This window comes from Schistocerca serialis, chromosome 4 (genome assembly GCF_023864345.2).
Source record: "Schistocerca serialis cubense isolate TAMUIC-IGC-003099 chromosome 4, iqSchSeri2.2, whole genome shotgun sequence".
Taxonomy (NCBI): Eukaryota; Metazoa; Arthropoda; class Insecta; order Orthoptera; family Acrididae; genus Schistocerca; species Schistocerca serialis.
The window spans coordinates 5,224,792-5,246,888 of NC_064641.1; the positions used below are offsets into that span (position 1 = coordinate 5,224,792).

The following is a 22,097-nucleotide window of genomic DNA, read 5'->3' on the forward strand; positions in this document are numbered from 1 at the left end:
TATGAGTGCTAAGTAGGGAGCTATTGTATCAGCGTAATCTGAAAGGAACCTAATCGGTATACAATCTGGACCTCAAGACTTGCCCGTATCAAGCGATTTGAGTTGCTTCGCAACCCCTAAGGTATGTACTTCTAAGAAACTCATGCTAGCAGCTGTTCGTGTTTCAAATTCTGGAATATTCCATTTGTCTTCCCTGGTGAAGGAATTTCGGAAAACTGCGTTCAATAACTCCGCTTTAGCGGCACAGTCGTCGGTAACAGTACCATCGGCACTGCGCAGCGAAGGTATTGACTGCGTCTTGCCGCTTGTCTACTTTACACACGACCAGAGTTTCTTCGGATTTTCTACCAAATTTCGAGACAATGTTTCGTTGTGGAACCTATTAAAGGCATCTCGCATTGAAGTCCGTGCCAAATTTCGGGCGTCTGTAAATTTTAGCCAATCTTCGGGATTTCGCGTTCTTCTGAACTTCGCATGCTTTTTCCGTTGCCTCTGCAACAGCGTTCGGACCTGTTTTGTGTACCACGGGGGATCAGTTCCATCTCTTACAAATTTATGAGGTATGAATCTCTCAATTGCTGTTGCTACTATATCTTTGAATTTGAGCCACATCTCGTCTACATTTGCATAGTCAGTTCGGAAGGAATGGAGATTGTCTCTTAGGAAGGCTTCTAGTGACACTTTATCCGCTTTTCTAAATAAAATTGTTTTGCGTTTGTTTCTGGTGGATTTGGAAGAAACGGTATTGAGCCTAGCTAGAACGACCTTGTGATCACTAATCCCTGTATCAGTCATGATGCTCTCTATCAGCTCTGGATTGTTTGTGGCTAAGAGGTCAAGTATGTTTTCGCAACCATTTACAATTCGCGTGAGTTCGTGGACTAACTGCTCGAAATAATTTTCGGAGAAAGCATTTAGGAGAATCTCGGAAGACGTTTTCAGCCTACCACCAGTTTTGAACAAGTATTTTTGCCAACATATCGAGGGAAGGTTGAAGTCCCCACCAACTATAATCGTATGAGTGGGGTATTTATTTGTTACGAGACTCAAATTTTCTCTGAACTGTTCAGCAACTATGTCATCGGAGTCTGTGGGTCGGTAGAAGGAGCCAATTATTAACTTAGTTCGGCTGTTAAGTATAACCTCCACCCATACCAATTCGCACGGAGTATCTACTTAGACTTCACTACAAGATAAACCACTACTGACAGACACAAACACTCCACCACCAATTTAGCCTAATCTATCTTTCCTTAACACCGTCTGAGACTTCGTAAAAATTTCTGCAGAACTTATTTCAGGCTTTTGCCAGCTTTCTGTACCTATAACGATTTCAGCTTCTGTGCTTTCTATTAGCGCTTGAAGCTCAGGGACTTTCCCAGCACAACTACAACAATTTACAACTACAATTCCGACTGTTCCTTGATCCAAGCACGTCCTGTATTTGCCACGCACCCTTTGAGATTGCAGCCCACCCCGTACTTTCCCGAGGCCTTCTAACCTAAAAAACCGCCCAGTCCACGCCACACAGCCTCCGCTACCCGTGTAGCCGCCAGCTGAGTGTAGTGAACTCCTGACCTATTCAGCGGAACCCGAAACCCCACCACCCTATGGCGCAAGTCGAGGAATCTGCAGCCAACACTGCCGCAAAACCGTCTGAGCGTCTGGTTCAGACCCTCCACCCGGCTCCGCACCAAAGGTTCGCAGTCGGTTCTGTCGACGATGCTGCAGATGGTGAGCTCTGCCTTCATCTCGTAAGCAAGACCGGCAGCCTTCACCAAATCAGATAGCCGTTGGAATCCAGAGAGAATTTCCTCAGATCCAAAGCGACACACGTCATTAGTGCCGACATGTGCCACCACCTGCAGCTGGCTGCACCCTGTGCTCTTCGTGGCATCCGGAAGGACCCTTTCCACATCAGGAATGACTCCGCCCGGAATGCACACGGAGTGCACACTGGATTTCTTCCCCTCCTTAGCCGCCATATCCCCATTGCCTGTCTCACTGCCTCAGGTGCTTCTGGACGAAGGGACAGCTACTGCCAAAGTGTTGAATTTCCTGGGGAAACCCGATTTTACAATAAACTATAATACTCTTCCACTTTCAGTGTTTAGGGGTGGTTGTGGGGGGGGGGGGGGGGGGAGAGACTCCCCCTGCAATGGGTACCCCCCCCCCCCCCCCCAAAATCACCGCAGGTTACTTTCTCCGCCCCCTCGCCTTATTGTGCCTTTAGACCCTCTTGTGCACGACGCTGCCTCGGTCATCTCAGTTTTCTTTCACCTATCGTGTTAAGACTGCCCTCACGCCACTTTCAAACTCTTTGACTTGATTATGATGTTGGAACGGCCAAGTCCCCACGTTTCACTTCTTTAACTTTTTGCGTGTTTCATGAAATGGAGGGACTGATGAGCCAGTGGTTTTGTCCCATTAAATAAATAATATCATACAATATCCATGCCCAAAGAACGTCATACTACAAGCAGTGTACGAGATCCTTTTTACCGCCGTTCAGTTTAGAACTGACGATATATTGTACCAACACTTGAGTACCAGTAGGAGTGAGTCAGTGGTGCAGGTTTACAGTGAGTACCATCAGGTTTACAGCGGCGGCATCTGGGTCACTGCAAGCTGCAGATAAGAAGCGCAGCACTGCGGGTGTGCCGTTTCCTCCCACGTACACGAGACACCTGTACGAGACATACTTCGGGCGAAAAGTTCGCTGAAAAGCCCTACTAGATGTAAATCGAATGGAAAAAGGCATTGCACGCACGAGAAATTTCTAGTAATCTTAGCCGATTACTATGTAAGGCGGAAGAGCCCTGCTTTCATATGTTACTCTTTATCATGAAACGCGTCTTACTCAGGGTGTGCCAGAAGTGCCTGACGGTTTTGAAAATAAAACAATAATGCAGAGGAAAGTGTAAATATTTATTTTTTGCTAAAGATACATATTCTTTTTTATGGAGTATTAGTGCGTATCGGTAATTAATGAAAATAACATTGGGTAATGTGTCCACACACACACACACACACACACACACACACACACACACACACACACACATTCTGAAGGCTAACGCCTACTTGACGCAATCACCCGTCATTGTCTTTTCGTTTTAGTTCCACATAGCGGCATCCTATCCTCTTCTCGATGTCTTCCAAATACTTCATCCTATGCCTTCCTCTTACTTTCTTTCCCAGAACTTTCCCTTCGAGAATATTAATGACGGTGTTGTCTGACATGATAAAGTTTCTCTTTTTACCATTTCCTTCAATAATCTTCTCTCTTCGTTGGCTTCCCTTGCGATCTAAAAGTTTTACTTTCCGTCCAACTCGTTCTTGTCATTTTCCACCTTATTCACTTTTCAGGAGCTTAAAGTCTATTCCTTTCCAACCTACCCACAGTCCAAGTTGCCCTTCCAAAAAGCAGTGTACATCACGGAAAGGATCTGTATTCATATGTTTTTCTTAGTCATGAATGCCTGCTTTGCCAATGCTGGCGTTCAGATCCGTCAAGCGTCTACTGTCCTCTGTGATTGGCGAGCTAGCAAATTTGTTTCACCTGGTCAGTTCTGACGATAATTTTAATATTGGTCTTAATTCCTCCCATACTTCTCCGTGCTACCATTACGTTTTTTTTTCCCCGTTTGTTCACTTGTAGTTTCCATAGTTTGTGATAGGACTCGCAACATAGTTCTGTTTCGGAGTGTGCAACTATCACGATATCATTAGCTCCTTTTAGAATCTTGGCCTCTTCCTCTATGTTACGGGTTTATTTTTGTGCTTTGACACTAATACAGTTGAGTAATTATTCTTCTGTGCTCCCAGTTTAATCCTATTCTTTCCTAGTTCTACAGAGAAGCATTCCGTTTACATTGTCAACAGCTTTCTCTAAGTTACTAAAGGTAAGGTTAAGTTCTTCTATTCACATCCTCCCTTCTTTCCAATAACATGTGCAAGGCCAAAATTGATTCTCTTGTTCCTCTAGATCTAAATTGGTCTTCCCCATTACACTTACCTAATTTTCACGTGGACAACATCTGCGACACCAGGTTAACTCATAGTTTTCTTTTATGTAACGAGCCCCCCGCCCCCCCCCCCCCCCCCTCACACACACACATTGTGGTTGTGGAGCCTTTGTTTACAGTAGTTAATAACTTGGTGGAATGCCCTCTCCTTTTGGCCTTCATGCTAAGTGGGGACTGCAGGAGTAATTGCCTCTGATATTGGCGGACATTTCACGTATGGTTGAACTGGTCCTCAATTTTCTCTGTGAAAGTGGTTTTCATTCTCAGTTACAAGGTTTTAATCTACCCCCGTAGCAGGGGTAGGTTGGTTGGGGGTGGGGTGTCCACCGCTGTATACTAGATCTGGGGATTCCCCGACCAGGAAACTTTCATCCCTCTTTTGCTCTGTTTTGACCAGATGTTTCCCTCGTTTCTGCAGCAATCAGTTTTCTGTTCTGGGTATCCAACTTTGAATAGCAGGGTCTCTCGATTGTAATGGACCAGGGGTAGGGTAGCTGTGGTCGACGTTCCCTGTCGCGTGCAGCGCTCCAGCAACACCCACCTGCTGGCTTCCCTATTTCTTTCATCTTGCTGTTTTTATTGATGCTACAAAATACATCCATTAAATTTTTAGCCTTCTCGCTTTTACTGTTGCTGACTAAAACAGGAAACCTTGGCGGTGGATGTCCCCACTTCCGAATGCGCCATTCTTGGATCGAGGAACTAATGACCTCATTGTTAGGTTTCTTACCTCCACCTCAATTCAGTCAATCAATCAGCTTACCTAATTTTCCTTTCACCCTGATTTTGACTGTCAGTCAGTATTTTGGAGGTGTGTGATACCATTGCTAGTGTTCCGTAATTGATGCATTCAACTTCCTTTCCTACTGTATGTATGGCAATGGTTTCGCATTGTGCGAAGTCTTGTAGCACGATTGCTCTTTTGTAGCAGTGCCCACCATGTGGAAAAACAGAATAATGTAGCCGCAACATGCCATTCGGAATCTCCGGAATCCACAACGAATTCGATCTTCTAGCTCGGCGATACTGGCTGGGCCTTACTTGTTAACTTCATGTTTTGGTCACTATTGGGTCGGATGAACGAGCAGACCAGTTGTCCCCAAAGCGATAAATGATTCGGCGTGGTAACATTTAATTCAGGACTTCCATGGAAAGACCTGAAGTATGGGATGTCGCTCCATCTTGCCGGAACCGTAGGTGACTGTGGAGATTGACATCATACGCAGAAATGTTTGGAACTTGGCTGTGAAGCGTTCAGAACTTGTTACAGTAATACCTTAATTTCCAAAAGAATACGAACCGACAATGCGCTCGGGAGGAATGCCACATAATGCTGTCACTTTCGCACTAAGCATAGGACGCTGCACCGATTCACACTGGTTGTGCGCGGCCCAGAACCATCAGTTCTGTTTACATACACAGCCAATCGGAAATGGGGCCTTATCTGGCATTGGTAGCCTGTTCATCTTATTCCTTCCAGTGGACAACTTGCATCTTGTGTGCATGGGGAGTGAAGATCTTTGTTCAGGATGCGGCGAACGCTGGTATCCGCCATCTGCACTGCAATAAAATAGTGCACTAGTGACTAGTCACCACACACAGCAAAATGCCTCTTCCGTGTTGACTGATCGAGGAATACATCATAAAACTGAACATAAAATGTTTGTTTGCATGGCCATCTTATGCAGCAGCTGTCATCAATTATTATTTTTTACTTACAGTAAGCCCAAGAAGGAAAAAACCAATAGTAACTGAACAGAATGCTTCCTGGTGCTCATATCTTCAGCTTTACCAAGTTTAGGTCATGACCTCATTATACATCAAAGCAAGTTACATCAATTCGACAACCCTGTAAAACATAAAGATCACATTGGCGTAGTTGGTTGCAACAAAGGTATCGTGGAGAAATTTAATGAACTGTACTTCGACGTGAACCAGGCTGCAATTAAAGTCACTAATCTACGTTTCGGGAGAAAGTTTTCACGCGAAATGAAAGGTTGGAAATTCTGTCCTCAATTAATATATTCCGAAACTTAGGCGAACAAGTATCACTGCCAAGCCCGTGCTAGTCTTAACACAGTCTCTCACAATCCCTTTCACTCAGGTTAGCAAGTTTATGGTGTTGCATTTTCCGAAAACGCAATAGCTACAAAAATACTGATTGTTTTTGATTGAGAATGCTCGCCAAATATTAAGTCTGTCGGTACCAAATGCAGTCACAGTTTTTAGCCACTGGCCTGCTCAATACGCCACACGGAATATGTCCTTTCTCGTCACAAAATTCACTTAATAATCCCGAAATTTCTACACGCCCACTTTACCACACTTTTGATGTATGAAACACTGCTAGATCCGGCAACTTATCGTTTCCATCGGAACTACTGCTACACACGTCCGAACTGTTTCATTGGTAGGCTCCGACTCCTGCTGTAGAATACTCTGTCTTGCCGACCAGCAGAGAAAGCCGCCCGAAGAATACTGCTTTACCATTGGTCAGTTTACTCAACAGCCAATAGCAAAAGAACATTCTCCCGCGTCAGTCCGCGCTTTTCACCAATAACCAATCGCAAAATAGTAAACCTAACGACTGCACGTTTTTCCGACGTAATTATCTAATATGCTGAAGTTATGCTTATTCATAAAGTTATTTACTATTGTTATTTATACCTTATTTTACAAATCTATTCTACAAAAATCCCCTTTGTCCATATCCATAGTACTACGAAATGTTCCCACGCTAAATCCCACTACATAACTCGTTAAACAGTTATCTTCATATTAACCTTAAACCACACTCACGCATCATTCATACTGCGAAAACACATTTATAACATTTTACATACACAAAAAGATATAACACTTTATGAAAATACTACAACAGTTTATGAAAAACATTCTATTACTTCAGTGCACTCTAGTGGGCACAATCGAAACTAAAATCAGTCCCCTATCCAATACTGTCCTCTATCGGCTGATACATAAACTACGTGCGCGTCCAGTCTCGCGTCACCATCTGTCACTGTCCAGCTCTGAGACACGTCTCCCACTTAACCGCCTCCAAGGCAGGATCGGTATACGGCGCTACGCCTCAGTTTTACACACAGTACGCAGAGTATACGTTCTCCAGAGACGGTGTGCCCAGCTCGTCAGCCCGTCCTGTTTCTACGGTAGAGCGGTCGACCTCCTGCCAGCCGGAACGCCTGCTTTCCCCCATCGTGGGTCGAGATCAAGGATAGTGAGTCACGTTCCAAGCTCACCAGGCCTTGTGACTCAGGCGCCACAAGCAGACAGAAGCCTCTGGCACGCGGTGGGCGTGAATTAGGTCAGTTAACCTGAGCGGTCCGCCGCAGGGTGCCTAGCTACTACACTGCCTGTACTAAATCGTTTCTGGTCTTTCACTTCACACTTGGACCAGGAGCGGCCCATAATCCCGCTAAGTACAATGCAGGGAAATACACTGGTAAAAAAATCAAGAAAAATAGTAAACAATTCATCTTACTTCTGGACATAGTCTGCTTTGAGAGATCAGACTCAGTGGTCTTCTAGCTTCTCCATTGGAAAAATAGGTTCTGTCAGACTCTGCAAAATACTGAATGAGATTTTCACTCTGCAGCGGAGTGTGCGCTGATATGAAACTTCCTGGCAGATTAAAACTGTGTGCCCGACCGAGACTCGAACTCGGGACCTTTGCCTTTCGCAGGTAAGTGCTCTACCATCTGCCAGGAAGTTTCATATCAGCGCAGACTCCACTGCAGAGTCAAAATCTCATTCTGGAAACATCCCCCAGGCTGTGGCTAAGCCATGTCTCCGCAATATCCTTTCTTTCAGGAGTGCTAGTTCTGCAAGGTTCGCAGGAGAGCTTCTGTAAAGTTTGGAATGTAGGAGGCGAAGTACTGGCAGAAGTAAAGCTGTGAGTACCGGGCGTGAGTCGTGCTTCGGTAGCTCAGATGGTAGAGCACTTGCCCGCGAAAGGCAAAGGTCCCGAGTTCGAGTCTCGGTCGGGCACACAGTTTTAATCTGCCAGGAAGTTTCATATCTGCAAAATACTAGTTGACAACTATCACTTCTTCATTTGATGAGAATATCTTCCCAGCAACCTACGTAAGTTATAGAACAGGAAGAAGTCACTTGGGGCTAAGACTAGTAGAATAGTGCGGATGAGGTACCAATTCAAAGTCCGGTTCCATGCAATTTCATTGTTGCTACAGCTAATGTGTGGGATGGCGCATTATCCTGGAGAAAGAACATTTGTTTTACTGCCAGATGTGGTCTATCAGCCAATTCAAGTTCTAAACGGTCCAACAATAAAGCATAATAGGGCCTAGTTATGACTCTGCCTTTTTCTAGGCAATCTGTGGGGATATTCCTTGATAATCCAAAAGAGACAGTCGCCACCATCTTACCAGCTGACAAAATTGCCTTTGTCTTCCCTCAGCCTTTGTCCGTGTTCTGACTCTGGTGTGTAACGATGGATCCAGGTTTCATCAGCAATCACAAATCGGCGCAAAACGTCTTGAGATTAAACATAGCCAGACACTGCGTTGAAATATTGTGCAGGATGCGCTTTTGGAGAACTGAGCACCTGCGGCACCCAACTCGCCTGTAGCTTTTTCATAGCCAATTCTCTGTGGAGGATATTATGCACTCGCTCAGTTGAGGTGCCTATCATCACACGAAAGGTGGGTTTGACACAGTGACAATAATTCGTGCAGTGGCAATAATTTCGGCGCAAACTATGCATAACGGATTACTTTTCCGAAAACTGGCGCTTGCAGTTGATCATGAACCAAAATACGCTACAGGAATTTCACCAAAAACAATTCCAAATTTTCTAATTCTTTAATTCAGTCACCTGACATACAACTCATAGACAAATCAGAACAACGTTGTTTAAATATACACTGGAAAACATTAGTGTAGTAATCTTCTCACAGACATGGGTGCATAAATGAAAAACAAAAAAATAAAAGTAATAATGAGGTTTCGAACACGGAACGCAAAAGCGTGAAGCCGCGACGATATCCACTGTACCACCACTTCGGTCGAACTATTTACTCGCTAAATGGCACATATGAGGGGTGCCCAAGAAAGAACCGGAAAAACATTGCCGTGGGCGGAGCTTGTGTAGTACGCATTTCTGCCACTAGGCGTGTGTAGAGCAACTCATTGCCAGTTCAGTGCCGCCTGTGTTGTCTATCTGGTTTGCTCTGTTCCTCTGCAGTGATTGATTTTGCTAGCCCCGTTTTGTCCTTGTTCAGTTTTTAATGATGGCAAGTTTAAGTGAACAATGTGAAGCTGTGAAATTTTGCTTTCTACTAGGTAAAAACGCTGCTGAATCTGTTTAATGTTAAAAACAGCTTACCAAGATGGCGCGGTGGTAAAAAAAAAAAAACCCGTGTAGGAGTGGTTTGCTAGATTTAAAAAATTGCGACATTTCGGTTTATGACAAACCTTGTTCTGCACGTCCATAAAGTGCCCGAATTGACGAAAATATTGAAAAAGTTAGAGCGCTTGTGCTTACAGACCGCCAACAGACAACTGATGAACTGTGAGATTAATTGCTTATTTCGCAGCTCGGTTCAGCGAATTTTAACGGAAGATCTGGGAATGAAAACGGTTGCTGCCGAATTTTTCTAGTCCTAATGCTTTGTAACCATAGCAACAATCATGCCAATGGAAGAGGTCATCGTCACCCCATCCAAAAAAAGGTCAAATCAAAACAATGCTGATGTACTGTTTTCATGCTAAAGGTATTCTTCATTCAGAGTTTGTTCCCCCTAGGTCAGACTGTCAATCAGATCTTTTATTTGGAATTTTAAGAAGATTGCACAACAGTGTTAGTCAAAGACCCGATTTGTGGCAGACAGGAGACTGGTTCTTCCACCACGACAACGCACCTGCACACAGTCATCTCTGTTAGACCAATTTTGGCTCAAAATGGCATGGTTCAGCTGCCCCACGCACCTCTGGCTCCGTGCTACTTTTTATTTCGGCGCATGAAAAGGGGCGTGAAAGGACAGCTATTTGGGGTCTAGTGTAGCAGGGGATACAACCCGTCGGCTTTGAACAATGTCACAAGTCGCCACAGAGCATGTATTACAAAGATGAAAGAGCTGAGGAGAATGTTGAGAAACAAAGGAATGCGAGAGAGATAAACCTTATTTCACATATGTAAGGGCCAGTAGTATTTTCACGTTAACGATATCGCGTGTTTGTATCTTAGTATTTCTCCGCAAAATACAATGGAAAGAAATGAATGAAATTACTAGCAAAGAATACATCACGTTACATGTTTGTCAGTTGTATCTCGAAAGTCTTTCGAACTGTATTGCTTAAGTGCAGTACGGGATACAAGTTCAGCGTAGTCGATTTCTTAGTTTCAACTAGCATTGCTGTCCTGTTGTTCACTTGAACTATGTATCCCCTGCTTCACTAAACCGCAAATGAAACACCCGATACAAATTAAAAGCTCATTCGAAGTGTGTTGCTTAGGTATAGTCCGGAATAAGAGTTTGTCGTAAGGCGATTTCTTCGTTTTGACTAGCATTACTGTCCTGTTCTTCACCTGAACGATGTATCCTCCGCTTCAGTAAACCCTAAGTGGAACACGGGATACAAATTGTAGATGTGCTGTTTATTTCGTCTCCGCTATTACTAACAGTCTTTTCTTACGTACATATCAGTATTACTGATGACAGAAGGACCTACGTATGTAATATATGTATACCAGACTTCCATTGACCTCGATATATGTACACTGATAACGAATAGGTGGAAATACACGTAAGTTACATTTGCAACCTGTTTCATTTTATATGTTTTGATTGTTTATTTAATCTTTGCGTTTCACTTGTTGAAAGAGAACTGCACATTGATCTTGTCAAAAGCCGAGAAGCGATTCTTCTTAGTATTGTAGCTCCCTTCAGTAGCTGATAAGTGTTTTTTGGCTTTTTTAAAAAAAAATCTCACGAGATAGAATAAACTGATCCTACTTCATTAAGCAATCAATAAAAAAAACTAAACTAAAACATAACAGCAAAAGCGAAAATGGTAAACTGAAAATAGAATAGATTACGAAGTCTTTTGCTGTTATGTTTTAGTTTAGTTTTTTATTGATTGCTTAATGAAGTAGGATCAGTTTATTCTATCTCGTGAGATTTTTTTTAAAAGCCAAAAAACACTTATCAGCTACTGAAGCATCTGTATCTTAGGATCAGTTTATTCTATCTCGTGAGATTTTTTTTTAAAAAAGCCAAAAAACACGAATCAGCTACTGAAGCATATTGGTGGAATAAGAAAGTGAAATATGGCAAAATAGTGAAATATAGATAAATTATCGCTTTTAGATTCACATTCAATTATTTTAATGATAGCGCTTATTAGAACACAGAACTGCTTTATTATCTATGCCTCGAAGTGAAGACATTACTATCTATGACTAAGGAATGACGTCATTGTTCAAAGCCGACGGGTTGTATCTCCTGCTTCACTAGACCCGCTATTTGGCAACATTGAAGAAGTCGAGAAAAAAGGAGGTAAGAGCTGTCAGCCATTTCTAAAGATGACTACAAAAAATGTTTCTAACACAGGAAGCTCCAGTGCGACAAATGTATTAGTTGGAATGGAGAGTATTTTGAACGGGATAAGGTTTTGTAAAAAATTTAAAAATATGTAGCTTTTAAAAAATCCGCTTTTTTGAGTACCCTTCGTTAAGTGCCACGAAAACTTTGACCGTCGTTTTCCCAGAAACGGTCGAGTATCTACGGATAAGCCGAAATACGGGTTCACTTACTTTGACCCACTGAGAGAAGTTACTGAGAAATCACGTTATGGCACTTGCCGTATTGTCCTCGTGAGCCAAACTGGAGGTGAAGAACAGGGCAACATGCGTCTGAGAAAAACATTGAACTACAAGAACCGGTGAGTATGTGATAACTGTATTGGGAGCTACCTGTAAACCGCATTCCACAACTGGAACGAACCGCCAGCCATTCCAGAGACACATTCAATGCAAACGAATGCGGACCTTGCGTAAAATCGCGGCTATGAACGTAACTTCCACTTAAAAATACAGTTCAGTTTAAGCTCTGTAACAAACATTGTAAGACATGCAATGTGTTTCACACTTCTAAATTTGCGAAAAGCTTTGGTAATACCTCAAATATTATTCTCCCAAAATTACTTCCTTTTGCGAAAAAGTAATTGGTCACTGGAACAGGAATGTCGTCGAATGATCGCTATATGCCGAGAAACCTCTTTGCCACTTCCTACGCATGATTAGCATACTGAGATCAAAATCGTGTTCTCCTCTTGGTATAATGAACCATGGACAAACGAACAGAGGAAGATTTTCCTAGTCTTTTTCCATCGATATATGCCAAAGGATCCGTCGAGATTGTTTTGCGACTATAGCGAAGGTTTCTTGTACTGTGCTTCTGTTATACAGGCTTGTCAGAAACTGTCTGAAAAGTTTGTAAGGGTATTGCAAGGTTGGTTGTGCTGAGAAATAACTGTTAAGAAAAACATTCGAGCATTGCCCTGTTCCAGAGTTAATCAGCATTCAAGTTGACCCGTCAGGTAGTCGCGCGCACATTCGAGCGGCCCGTAAGACGCGGTGACGCCAAACGTGCTTCTTGCTTCGGTTTCCTAAAACCGCACTCTAGCGATACAAAATACGGGCATGGGATGGTAGTAAGGATCGAACCCGACCTAAGGGGTGAACAGTCTCGTGCGCTATGAGAACTGGCACTAAATGCATCTGACAAGGCACTTCAACTTGCGTGAGCAACGGTCTGATTAGCCAACTTCAGTATTAGCTAATTAACTCGGAAACAGCGCAACGTATCGAATTTTATCATCAGTTGGGAGCACAACCTACGCTACAACACCCTTACAAGCTTTTCAGTCTGTTTCTGACTAACGTGTATATTCATTACTTAGCTACAGTGTCGGTCGCTCTCTTTGTATGACGCGTTATACAAAGTGTTTACAAATATCTGTAATAAACGCAAGGGATATATTTCTAGGATACGGACAAGACAAAATGATGGAATGCATTCAGTTAGCTGGCAACAATGTGCAGGCATTGCACAGTTAGGTACAATCTATTCCTACCGCTACTTACTGCGGTGATAAATTCGTTGTAATGGCAGCTGTACCACCTCGCCTCTCCCGCCCGCCATAGGTAGAAGGGAGAAGGCACTGGTGGCCATTCGCCTTTAACAGCGCGCTGTGTAAAAGACGCGTCGCTTCTGCAAGGCCAGGGAGCGGTGAAAGGTGCCCCAAGGCAAGCACGACGTGTGTCTGCGAAATCCTGCGCGTTAGTGAAATCAAGAGATGAACGGCGGAGGATATGTTTCATTGTGCTACGTATTTCTACCCGTTCCGTTCATGGGTGGAAAAATTGAAGTGTGTCAGCTTACATGCACCTTTGCTATCCGTTGCTAGCGTGCGTTTGAACAGAGGGAGCGTAAGAATATTAGTAAATTCCGCTTTGAAGACCCATGCTTCGTCTTTTCTAACTTGGTTTTCGAGAGATCAGTTCTTGCTCTCTTTCAATTTAGATGTTGTCAAATTGTTCTTCTAGGAGGCATAAAACAAATTATTCCTGCTGCCTTTCTTTAAATACGAAGATTGTCACTTATCTAACTTGTTATGGATATCATATTTTAGCAGTATTTAAATACATGCTGTAGCGACTGTATATGACTTTCGTAGGCTGACGGACCTTTTCCAGTTTCCTACCGAAGAAATTACCTATTTGATTTAGTTACAACTGAGCCGATGAGATTATTCCAAATTGCATCCTCGCGCATTGTTTCTGCAGTTTTCAAAGCAAATAAACTTTTCACGTTCAGTCTTCGCTCAACTGTGGCATTGCAGTGCCGGTTTCAAAATGTCATGAACAGGTATGAAATGACTCTTTTTTTCCCCTCGGTACTGATTTCGAGACGACGTTTGTAATTATTCAGCTCATTTGCAGAATGAAATTGCTTACTTACTCAATGTGCTGATGTGGTTATTCAGTTGCTTGAGGAACACACACAAATGAGCCAACTGCGGAATAGATGTCATAAACAAAAATGGAACGAGAGATTGTGTTGACAGCATTGATAGACAGTGAGAAAAGGAGCGGACTTTGCATTAATGTCAAACTTTTGTACCAATGATACGTCGATGAATTCTATCTATATCTTAGTACTAGTCCTAAGAATAGAATTTCTACTAACCTTCCTTCATTGTCAAGGAATGAGTGGAAAATTGTCTTAAACTGAACCTAACTTGATAAATAAATACATTATGAATAATTTATCACGCTTTAAGGTAGACCTACCCAAATAATTTTTTTTAAAATGTGATAGATCTCTTCATAATGCTAAATGAAAATCTAAATTGGGCAGAAAACTGTAACAATGTGCAGGAAAGCTCTTGCTAAATGTAGATCTAAATTTGAGAAATTTCTTCACATGCCAAACAGGAGTTGGTAGAGTTCCAATTCAGACTATTGCGATGTTGTAAGACAGGGTACGAATAGTGAACACACCCATAAGATTACAGCTATACATAAATGCCTGTCTATAAATGCAGATATGAGACACTGTAGAGGTTACCTGACAACATTAATATTTGTTACCCTCGGACAGCTTACACGAGACCAGAAAACATTTCAACATGTTTACTCTTCGTTGGTTTCGTAGTGCTCAAGACCTCTCTTCAAACTTCAAGTACTGATCGTGATTCCGTAAATAATAAAACAGGTCAAGCGTCAACGCCTTGCCTGTACTTAAGCCTAATTAAATTATTCTTGTTTCCATTGCCGTTTTTGTCACGTGTCTAAAACAAAGCTGAGAGATCCAAAACCAAGTGGAGTTCAAGAGGTGGTTGCATCTTTCCCTTTATTGGCGTAGATTCTATTTTAGTATATTCCTGCAGTTTACTACGTCACAAACGAGCGACAATATGTTCCAGTCCTATAATCTTTCTCAGCTTTTCTGATTGCTGTCGCGTCCTTTTTATTCTTCTCTTCTGTTTCCATTATTTTCGTACTCCTTCTGTTGAAATTCCCCTATTAATCACCATTTCTCATTCCACTTGATTCTTGATCTAGGTTCTTTCGTACTGTATCAATGCTCATGTTGGTAAATCACTGCACACTGGTGACAGAATTGTTATATTTACGACAGATCACTAACGCAGACGTAAATAAGACGGTCATTGTAATAATTTACTGTAACAAAAATTTAATGATCTCTAATGCTGTGCTGGTGCCAGCTATGGCTCATTTCAACCCTATTTGCCATTAAGGCTTGTCACTGACCTACAGGTTTTTCCACGAGCTTTCTTTCTTTCCTCAATCCAAATGCTGCGTATGTTCTATGATTTTGGTTGTTGCCCATGAAGTCTTCGCTTTACACACCACGTTTCATGTTATCAGGTGAAATCCAAACGTCTCCCATTTCTGAGAAACTTGGCTTCCTTGGCCTCTCGGTAAAAAAAAGACAGATCCGGATAATCGTCTGATTTCATTGTTGTGTCCTATGTAAGAAATCTTTCTTTCACAAAAGGAGTCTTTATTCAAATGTTTGATGCGACGAGCCTATTTAAGAGCTCAGTCATGCGTTTTTTTTACCTATATTCCCTTAAGTGATTTTCTGGAAACATTTGTTGACCATGTTTCCCTTGCTCGACTTAATTCTTCTTGTGTGGAGACCCTCAGCAACCCTGCAGCAACGTAAACGTTGTTAAACAAAATACCCTAAAAGACGAATTTGGGACAGCTCCACCGAACAAAGAAAGTAAATTTCACTTTAAAAAGCTGTTTATAATGGGAAACATTTTTGTTGGCATCACAGGCGTCGAAAGAAACACATGAGCTGTATTTGTTTTTACCCACGATCTACATAATGCGGAACAGAAATTTAAAGCATCTACTGAAATACCAGAGGATATCCGCTTGACTCCTCTTGAGATAAAGTCCCGTGTATCACTTTCTACGTAATCGGATTTCCGAACAAAAAAAGAATGTCTGAAACAATTTTTGCTGGTGCATCTACATGTTAAGGCCTGAATCTGTTTTGCCAACAGATTTTCAGTTTGCTTTGCAATCTTTGTTTGGCATAAACGGCTTCTGGAAATAAACTACTGCAGTATTCGATTTAGCTGGCATTTTGGCTGTTCCCTTCACATCACAAAATGGCTAAGGTCTTAGCAGCCCAGTATTTCTCCTCCTTCACAGCAAAAAATTACTTCCTTCATATTAGCGGACGTTTTAAAAAGCAAGTAGAAACCCGACAACCCAAGCAAGTCTCCAGAATGTGTTCAAATGATTCAAATGGCTCTAAGCACTATGGGACACATCTGACGTCATCATTCCCCTAGACTTAGAACTACTTAAACCTAACCAACCTAAGGGCATCACACACATCGATGCCCGAGGCAGGATTCGAACCTACGACCGTAGCAGCAGCGCGGTTTCGCACTGAAGCGCCTAGAGCCGCTCGGTCACAACGGCCGGCCAAGAATGTGTCAGCGTATTCAGATACCGTAGGTCTCTAGAAGAGCGTTCCAAAGGATTGGAAAAGGGCACAGGTCATCCCCGTTTTCAAGAAGGGACGTCGAACAGATGTGCAGAACTATAGACCTATATCTCTAACGTCGATCAGTTGTAGAATATTGGAACACGTATTATGTTCGAGTATAATCACTTTTCTGGAGACTATAAATCTACTCTGTAGGAATCAGCATGGGTTTCGAAAAAGACGGTCATGTGAAACCCAGCTCGCGCTATTCGCCCACGAGACTCAAAGGGCCATAGACACGGGTTGCCAGGTAGATGCCGTGTTTCTTGAATTCCGCAAGGCGTTCGGTACAGTTCCCCGCAGTCGTTTAATGAACAAAGTAAGATCATATGGACTATCAGACCAATGGTGTGATTGGATTGAAGAGTTCCTAGATAACAGAACGCAGCATGTCATTCTCAATGGACAGAAGTCTTCCGAAGTAAGAGTGATTTCAGGTGTGCCGCAGGGGAGTGTCGTAGGACCGTTGCTATTCACAATATACATAAATGACCTTGTGGATGACATTGGAAGTTCATTGAGGCTTTTTGCGCATGATGCTGTGGTATATCGCGAGGTTTTAACAATGGAAAATTGTACTGAAATGCAGGAGGATCTGCAGCGAATTGACGCATGGTGCAGGGAATGGCAATTGAATCTCAATGTAGACAAGTGTAATGTGCTGCGAATACATAGAAAGATAGATCCCTTATCATTTAGCTACAAAATAGGTCAGCAACTGGAAGCAGTTAATTCCATAAATTATGTGGGGGTACGCATTAGGAGTGGTTCAAAATCGAATGATCATATAAAGTTGATCGTTGGTAAAGCAGATGCCAGACTGAGATTCATTGGAAGAATCCTAAGGAAATGCAATCCGAAAACAAAGGAAGTAGGTTACAGTACGCTTGTTCGCCCACTGCTTAAATACTGCTCAGCAGTGTGGGATCCGTACCAGATAGGGTTGATAGAAGAGATAGAGAAGATCCGACGGAGAGCAGCGCGCTTCGTTACAGGGTCATTTAGTAATCGCGAAAGGGTTACGGAGGTGATAGATCAGCTCCAGTGGAAGACTCTGCAGGAGAGACGCTCAGTTGCTCGGTACGGGCTTTTGTTGAAGTTTCGAGAACATATCTTCACCGAGGAGTCAAGCAGTATATTGCTCCCTCCTACGTATATCTTGCGAAGAGACCAAGAGGATAAAATCAGAGAGATTAGAGCCCACACAGAAGCATACCGAAATCCTTCTTTCCACGAACAATACCAGACTGGGATAGAAGGGAGAACCGATAGAGGTGGTCAAGGTACCCTCCGCCACACACCGTCAGGTGGCTTGCGGAGTATGGATGTAGATGTAGATAGTGGAAGATGAAACCCGTCCGGATCGGATATTGGAGTGTTTTCATGACTTTTGAGAAGCGGTACGTTATTGGGAAATCTGTTCACAAAAACTGCATTGGGAAGCCCCATGTTAACGTAATGACTGCATCGTAAACCGCTATACCCTCTCTTTTTCTAGTGATCTCGGTGCTATAGCTTCTCAGCTTGCGCCGCTGCCGAAGTGGTTGAGCGGGTATTGCGCCTGCGCAGACGACTAAGAACAATAATCTCGGAGAGCGCCAGAGGCGGCTTCGCTTTCTCTGCAAGAATGTGCTTTGCTGCGTGGCTCTCTCTTTCATCGGTCGTTAAAATTCGATCGTCCAGCAGGCCGCTTGGAACATACTCTATTCGCTTAGAAGTTATTCTCATAGCCCTTCCGCCAGAGGGGAGTTATTAACTTATCTGGTCAGTCTTAACCGTAATTAGCTTCACCCTTTGTTGCAAGAACTATGAAAACCACACAAATTTCAATTTTTCATGGACAAGCAGTAAATAACAAAAGTGATTTTTTTCTAGGAATTTTATTTTTGTAACATTTTACGAAGGTGAAGGTGCTACTTCATGAAGCTACTGGCCCTCCAGTGTTTCGCCGACCAACAGTTATGAGTACAGCACTTTTCCTACAGAAGAAATCCAAAGGTGTTCGAACGCACTAAGATTACAAATCATTGGGCATAGGAAGGCAGTTACAGTTATTAACTGAAGAGCAGCAAAAATATTTTTATTGCAGCAGAGAAATACTCCACAAAGCAAACATTTTAAGTTTGGCCCATATTGAACCATTCAATTACTACCTACATCAAACCTTCAGCCCCGGATCTAAGATATTTCTGAACCGGGGCAAAAACTTGATAGTGATACCTCCCCATCCCTCAAGCATTTGAGATAGAACGTCAAAAATTAAAATTTTTTTTTTGAAAAAGTGTTAATTATGTAGCGCACATCTTTTTGAAAAAACATACATATAAAACGAACATGTTGAGTAAATGGAAGATACGTGGTCTGGTCTTAACGTGAGCCGAAGTGCAGTTCCACACTTCTTCACACAGCATTGTTCTATCGCATGTCGCCGTATTTCGCTCTGTGGAATTCGAACGTGTATATTTTGTAACGGAAACCATCAAACGTATATTCAAGACACTGGAAATTAAAATTCTGTGATGCCTCTCCTGCTTCCAGTCTGCCGGTTTGACATCCTAACCCCCTTAAAAAACTCTCAATTAATGGGGTGGGATTATTTGCGACCATGAGAATAATAAATCTGCAGAAAATTTGCACTCTTTATTGCCTATTAGCTAATAACTTTCTCTTCTGCGTGACATCAAATTAAATAGAGGAAACACAAAACCAGTAGACACAAGCAAGACAGTACACATTCTCTGTCCTTAGGTAACAGTAGTTTTTCCTTTTTTCACCCCTCTCTCTTGCTACAGTTTTTACACGGCCTGCTTTCCTTTCTGTGAAAGAATCTATTACGTCATCAAAGTTCGTCAAACGTTTTGCTACATGAAAAATGTCGTCTAATACTGAAAAAGCTGTTAAGACTAATTGTACCCAAGACTGGTGAGGTTTCTGGATTTGATTATGTCAATTTTGTCACTGTTCACGAAATATGCATTTCAATAATTGCACCAATTCTAACACGCCAAATAAGCGAAACTGTTCTGGTAGAAAATGGTCGTTTTTATCTACCTCATTTACATAGAAAACCGATACAATATAGTGCACGAAATATCAGATGCCTATAGGCCTACTAAAAGCAAAAAGTTTCTTGTTAGGAAATAGTTTCACATTTCATTCTTACGCTCCAGTTTCTCAAGCATGAAATGGATAAATAGTACGGTATTTTTATATAAATTAGAAGTCATATACTTCTATATAACTTGTTTGATGTCTCCGTTTCCTCTCCTTCCATGTTCTAACAATCAACCTTGTCGTCACGAAGTCGTGTCAAAACATTCTCCGGTTAACTTAATTAACCCTGCCAGAATCATCATTTTAGTAATCTAAAGTTTATACTCCAGTTAGGCGTTACTGTGTGTTCATACAACGCGTTTCCCTCGCTATTCCGAAAATAGAACTTAAGCAGCTGCTAACCGGGTAACTATCGGGCAAAAATTTGCCAAAACTTCATTTTCGTGGATACACAGAGAAGCTAATACGTAGTCTTTCTTACCTGTTAGTTATTTCCACTGTGGTAATCTGAATCTATGGATTTCGCTCGTAATTATAACAACGCTTATCATTGGCACACCCAGGAAAAAGCGATTGGCACTCATTCATTCGTTAAGGTTTATTCAACTTGTCTCGTATAGCCCCGTCCCCGTTTGTCTGCGGGAAAGTTTTATTTCTAGATGCGACGGGGATTACGCTGGCAGACACATCACATAGGCGTACACTATGCACGCATTCAAAAATGAACTTATGATTCGTTCAGAAATCGACTTCGAATGTGTTCAAAAATATTCAAAAACCAACAGGGATGCGTTTCAAAATCATACGAACAATCGATAGACCGACGTGCGCTGGATGCTAGGCCCTTTGTGAAACGAGATTCTTTTTCTTAGAGAATATGAATTTGGGCAGATACCCCAGTTTGCCCCCACGCCCGATCCGGGCCTGCAAACCTTTCCTTTTTTTCGCATATATTGATTTTGGAAGCAATTGTGTGTGTGGATGGTGTGTATGTCTCTTTTTACTAATGAAGGCCGTGGCTGAAAGCGTTATGTAAGTATGTTTTAATTGTGTGTCTGCAACTTAATGTTTCTTCTTCACAGTAAGTAGCTATCTGTCTTGTACTACATTCTAGACTGCGACTTTGGCCACCAGTAGGAAGCTGCAGTTGATGATGCCACATTTTTGTATTCCCTCTAGTACATTGTTGATTTGTTTGTATTTGGGACAAAATTTGGAAACGCATGGGTGCTTTGGTGGACACCTACATCTGTACTCCGCAAAACAGTGTCAAGCGCATGGCATATGAATTTTCCATTGTGCTACTTATTAGGGGTTCTTTCCATTCCTTTTGCATATCAAGTGCGAGAAAAAAGACAGCTTGAATGTGTTGGTGCATACTAAAATTAAACTAATATAATATGTACTAGACCATAGTTGATTCCTAGATTAATCATTTTATACTAGTTCTTGAAACTTCTTCACTTGGCTTTCTTGAGATACTGTATCGTCATCTACTATTTTGTTTTTCAGCATTTCAGTGATGCTCTATAGTAGTTCAAACCAACAATCATATTCATGCTGCAATAGTTGTGACAATTTCTTCTGTGGGATTGATTACCTATCTTCATGGGTACAATATGAATTGAACAATAACCAGTGTATGAACCATCCTGCAACTAGAAGTCTAAACATGACATGCATCATCAGATCATTATGTAATTTCTCCACGTTTGTTTGCTCCATTGGCTCCTAAATAAATGTACCCCTCCCTTTTCCTCACATCTCTTCTCAAAGCATTTCTACACCAGTACTATTCAACACACACTGAATCCTTACACTATAAATTACTTTTGTCACGACTATGTAGCAAGCATGTAAATATGGAATAAACTGTTCTAACTGATTCAGAATAAACTACTGATTGCTTCTCACCAGATATCAAAATCCCTAAAGATCTCAGTGTAAGTCACACCATTTTGAAATCCCATTACAGATGAAAACTGAAATGAACTAGTCAGGCCTACTGGTTTCTGTGGGCAATGCTCTTCTTTGTGTTATTCTTAAAGCACGTATTCACAAGTTGCCTAACTTATCTCTGCTAGCACTTCCTTCTGTCTGTCTCAGAAGCTCTCCTGCATACCTTGTTGGCCCAGAACTCCTGTAGGAGAGTGTAGTGTAGAAATAGTTCTAAACTTCCAGAATATTTTCAGATTGAATCTTGCGCATCGCAGCAAAGTTTACTGGTATGCTATTAAAAGGTAGGATGGCACAGTGATGGATAGAAGCTGCAAGACAAGTTAGTGGTGATTGAAAGGCTGTCAGGGTATAGACTGCAAATAAATAGGACTCAGTTTGGAGCCCTAGATTGGAAACAATTTTGCTGTCACATGTATAACAAATTTTGTGTGATTACATGCTGCACCTGTTTATAAAATGAGATATCTGATCTGAGAGA

The 22,097-nt window shown here is 42.1% G+C and overlaps 1 protein-coding gene across 1 annotated transcript in view; it reads left to right on the forward strand.

The window, feature by feature from the left end:
• Positions 1 to 22,097, forward strand: part of LOC126473812 (CD151 antigen) — a 197,202-nt gene that overhangs the window by 134,592 nt on the left and 40,513 nt on the right. The gene's annotated exons all lie outside the window — the stretch shown is intronic.